We start from the raw sequence: 5,454 nt of genomic DNA on the forward strand, positions 1-5,454 counted from the left end.
TCCTCAGAGCCACAGGATGAGGATGAGGGAGAGAGAGAGGGAGAGAGCAGCGCCCCAGCAGCCAAGAGGTCCAGGCAGAGTGTGCTGCAGTACTTGGAGAGAGCTGAGAAGAGGGAGGAAGAGAGAGAGAAGAGAGAGGAGGAAAGAGAGAAAAGAGAAGAGGAGAGACAGGAGAGACTTTTGAAACTCCTGGAAATAATTGTGAAAAAAAATTGAGTTTGGTTTGTTTTTGCTGTTTTTTATGTTCACTGTAAAGTTCCAAAATTTAACAATTTTATAATAAAGAAATGACATTAGAACAAGGATGATTGATGAAGAAAAATTGATACATTACTTACGTTTTAGGATAGACAATTAAATGAACTATTTACATAAACTATTTACATTATATTAATCTGTTGCTGTACATATTAACACTTATTTTAGAACAAACGTGAACTAAATGGCACAAGTAGAGTCTGAAGTCTGTGGTCTGAAGGCACAGCTACCTTAGCAGGTAGCTGTGGAAGGCACCAACAGTGTGTTCATCAAGTCAGTAATCATGGTCCCGGAGTGCCTGATGCCTTTCCCTCGGAGCAGACAATGCCGCTGCCATGGCTGCCCGCAGTGACTCCCCGCTCTGCTGGCCCTGGTTGTCCTGCTCATGGTGGACAGCCTCTGTCTCCGGCTCCTGGACTGGCTCCGGCTCCAGCAGGTCCCCGTGGCGAAGGCAGAGGTTGTGCAGGACAGCGCAGCAGGCGATGACCTTCACAGCAAAGGTGGGTTGAACCTCCAACGCCTTGAAAAATATGGCCCGCCACCTGGCCTTCATGATGCCAAATGCTCTCTCCACCACAGATCGTGCCCTGGAGTGGTGCCTGTTGAACCGGGCCTCAACAGGGTTCCTCACAGGCTGCCTGTACGGCGTCAGGATGGTGATGGGCCGTGACAGGCAGGGGTACCCACCATCACCAAGGAGGACGAAGCTGGCGGGAGGATACAGCTGCTCCTTGTAGATGGGGCTGTTCCTCAACACGCGGGAGTCATGCACCGAGCCAGGGTAACCGGCGAAAATGTCTAAAAATCTCCCTTGGTGATCAGTCACTGCCTGAAATTGTACCGAGTGGAACAGCTTTCGGTTGAGGTAGCACTCGGCGTGCTCTGCGGGGGGTTTAATTCTCACATGGCAGCCATCTATTGCCCCCACAACCCTCTGAAAAGAGGCACACCCACCCAACTGCTGGAAACCAGTAGAAATGTCTTCCAGTTCCTCTGCAGGTGGAAATGAGATCAGGCGTCTCCGTATGCTGAGGATCTGGTCTGCCACCCGGTGGGCAACATCGCAGACTGTGGACCTGGGGATGTCAAAGGCCCTCGCTACCACCCGGTAGGAGGTTCCACTGGCCAGCCAGAAGAGGAACACCAGGGTGTCCAGGTGCCTCCCCCAGCCCTGGTGATCTCTGGGCCAGAGCAGGTCAGTGAGGGCCGAGACGGTGGTGCGGTGCAGCCGGAAGTCTGGCCGGAGCTCTGAGTGGCCATCAAAGTACATGGCCAACAGGGGAACCTTCCTGTTGACCACACAATACAGGGCCAGTGGTGTCTGGGGGGGGGGGGGGGGGGGGGGGGGGAAGGTAGGTTAGTTTGTTTTAATGACTAACCTAGAACCACTTTGCAGCTTTAAGCTCCTGAAAATGCAACTTCTCATGGTAGCATTTGTGGAAGTTTAAAGCTGTGCAACATGGTTCTATTTTCTTGTTTTGTAGGTTTATCTTTTGCACTTCAATATTATTATGTCTTTCTTCTGTTGTTGCCTTAATAAAAACTAAAACACAAGGTTGGTGACTTTGCATGTGTTTCTTAAGGGTAAGTGCTTTATTCACAGGTTGAAATCTGGATTTTCAGAGGATTTATTCCTTCCTGTATGTATTCCTGTTATCATAATTATGCAATATAGTTAACACATTAAGTCAGAAAGGATGTTGTCAATGAAAAACCTGTTTTCCCCCTGTATATGGTCATTTAGTTTGCCAGTTTTTTTTTTAACAATCAGCTCATATCAAATGGGCTTACAAAAAGTGTTTACATATGGAATAGCTGGTTTTTGGTAGTTACTGTAAATAGCTGAAATGGGATATGTGCTAGATCAAGTCATACATTGATTCCTATTCATAAATGAGATTAGTCTGCCAAAGCTTAAAAGCAATCAATTAAAAATGAGGACTATAATACCCTTAATTTTCCCCAGCAGATGGCGTGATATTGCAAAAAAGGGAATTAACCTATTTACTTACGCGGTGTCTTGCCGAAGCAATGAGAGCCTTTCTCATTCGCCGTCTCCTCCTCAAGGCCTCTCTCCTTTGTCTCCTCGCCTTAATTTGTGTCATTTTGGCCAGTAAAAGTTGAATTAAAGAGAACAAAAACACAGAAAAGTTGACGATGGGGGCCATTTCGCCGGTGGATGAGATTCCCGCGGCAGGTGAGTGGCGCGAACATCAAAGAACATAACGTATTAATGTAATACTTTACAATAATTTCACTGAATTTAATAATATATTTTTATTTATTCCTCAATGATTAGAAACATGACAAGGAAAGTAAAATGCAGTATAGGAGCACATTTAAAATAAAATATTACGTCTTGGCGAGCAAGTGCGTGTGGTTACCATGGTACCGTCCGAGGGTCACGTGATCAGCGCTGAGGGGAAAAAGTAGGGAGCTGAGTGTCCGAATCGCCAACGGATTCAGGGCACTATGTAGTGCACTACGTAGTGAACACTATGTAGTGCACTATGTAGTGAACACTATGTAGTGCACTATGTAGTGATTGAGGGGTTAGGGCATAGGGTGCACATTCGGACACAGCCCTAGTGACCAACTTGAAGCACTAATTTTGAACAATCAATGGGAAATCAGAAATATACAAGAACAGACACAATAATTAACTTGGGGGTCATTAACCCTGGTTACAATTCTCCCCCTCTGAACTGCATGAGTCCCTGCATGCGATTTAAACTTCACAAGACACTTGGTAAGAGTTAGGTATTTGAGAAATATGAACTTGCAGGCTTTCAATGAATGAGTGAAGAGCCAGAATCAGGGGTTTTCCCAACTCATCATAGGTAAATTTGGGTGGGGGGTGTCTCTCCCTGTTGGAACGTCTTGGTTGAACTGATGCAGTCTCTGGAGTGACATCAACTTCCTCTTGATGTTCCTGAGTAACAAGCACATGTTCCTGGTCAGACAGAGTTTTTTCAGTTTCTTTGTTAACTGTCAGAGAATCTTTGCTCCTCTCCTCTTCAAGTGATGTGTCACACAGACTGTTTTCTGGAATATCCACGATGACATGATCCCGTGACTGAGCAAGAGGTTGATCCACTCCTATGCCTGACCCAGTCAGCAACTCAGCAGAAGAATGTGCTTCGAACTCCGGGGCGTCAGGGTTCAGTTGAATCAGAGGTTGTGTCAGTGGTGTGCTCTCCACCTCCTGCACATAAGGGCCCCACACAGCAGGCTGCAGATGTCTGTCTGGGAATATGGGAATGTCTGGGAAATATCAAAAATCCGCACTATGTGCTTATGGAGGGGAAGCTACTGAGCTAGGAGCTGAGCTCAACAGATGTATAAACATTTTAGGCAGTAAAGTAAAAAAGTAATATTTTCTGAGAAAATTATATTGGAAAACATCTAACCGGTCATATGAAACTTTTTATCACTACAACCAGATACATAAACTGGTGTCTCAAAGTAACATATCATAAGAAGACATGAACGATGAACATACATTGGCAGGCTGATTTTGGCACGTCACGGCAAAGTGTGGCGCACTATGCATGCTTAGGATGTATGTGCTAACAGGAGTATAATAGCATTGGCTATAATTATCACTGGTTAGCAGCATCATGACAGTCTGTGCAGAATGCATCAATTTCACTATGTCCGTCACTGAGTCGCTGCACCTGTTTTAGTCATGTTTTGCGTGATGTACCTCTGGGCTTCTTCCGGAGAGGAAAAGACCTTCTCCACTCCGTTATGAGTGATGCGAAGACGGGCCGGGTGAAGTATTCCAAAGCCAACTCCCTCGATCTCCCGCAGCTGTTGTCTGATGCCGTTGTAAGCCGCCCGTGCACGAGCAACTTTTGCCGTGTAGTCCAGATACACCGAGATGGTTAAATCCTTGACCTTCACTCGTCTCAGTTTTCTGGCGTGGCGCAGGATGTTAGCGCAGTCGTGGAAGTAGTGAAGGCGAGCAATGACGGCTCGCGGAGGTGCTCCCTGTTTTGGCGGTGGCTGCAGGGTCCGATGCGCTCTGTCCAGTAGCGGAGCCTTTTCCAGCTGGAAAGCTTCTTTCAGAAGTGCGGAGATTGCAGTTGTGCTGCAGCTGCCTTGATCTTCGGGTACGCCCAATATTCGAATATTATTACGTCTAGATCTCCCTTCTAGGTCTTCGCATTTACTTTCCAAAGCAGCCACCTGAATTGAAAGTTGTTTTACAGTGTTCTGTAGCTCGGTTACATCATCCGAGCATCCAGAAAGTCCCCGCTCCATCTCCTTCGTTGTGTTTTCCATCCCCGTCACCTGGGTCTGCACAGCCGTTTTAAAGCTAAGAAGCTCCGTCTTGGCGGCTTGAATTTCAGTCTTGATGACCGACATTTCACTCTCAAAAACCATCCGGATTTCGTCTTTGAGAACGGCCACAAAATCCGATCGGAGCGTTGTTAGCAGCTCCTCTTTGAAGGCAGTAATTTCGGCGGAGGTCGCTGAAGTTGGAGCTGCTGTAGCCTGGGCACCTGAGCCACGCGAGGTCGCGGGCAGCGATACGAGGGGGTACCCAAAAAAAAAAACGGAATTTGGTCAGAAAACAATAATAATAATGAGTTCCGACTTCTGGCCGTCAGATGTGCTGCAGGTAAGCAAATTTGAGCTCCGAGAGTTACACTGACGCCTGTCAGGCGCTATTTATAGTAACAGAGTGCAGCGGCGGTCTGCGATTTTTTCCAAAATGGCGACATTGACTGGGAAGCCAGAGCAGCGCAAACATTAAATTCTGCTTTTTGCTGGAAAAACAGCAGCAGAAACACTCAGCTTGTTGCAGCAAGCCTACAAGGATGCTGCTCTGGGGAAGACTCAGGTCCATGAGTGGTCCGGGGGTTTGAGAAGGGCCAGATGTCGGCGCGTCAGGTCCACTCAGCCGTGAAAACAATGCTGAGCTGCTTCTTGGCTGTCCAGGGTCTCGTCCACAGCGAGTCTGTCCCTCCAGGTCAGACTGTAAACCAGGACTACTACAGGAAGTCCTCAGACGCTCCGTGAGGATGTGAGGAGGAAGCAGAGCGTCGTGGCGGAGTGGAGCCGGTTGATCCACCACCACAGAGCGCCAGCGGACACGGCGCTGCGCCTCACGCAGTTTCTGGAGAAGAATGAGATGAATCTCCTCTCCCATCCGCCTGATTCTCCAGATGAAGCCTCCAGTGACTTTTT

This window comes from Salarias fasciatus, chromosome 16, assembly GCF_902148845.1.
Source record: "Salarias fasciatus chromosome 16, fSalaFa1.1, whole genome shotgun sequence".
Lineage (NCBI taxonomy): Eukaryota > Metazoa > Chordata > Actinopteri > Blenniiformes > Blenniidae > Salarias > Salarias fasciatus.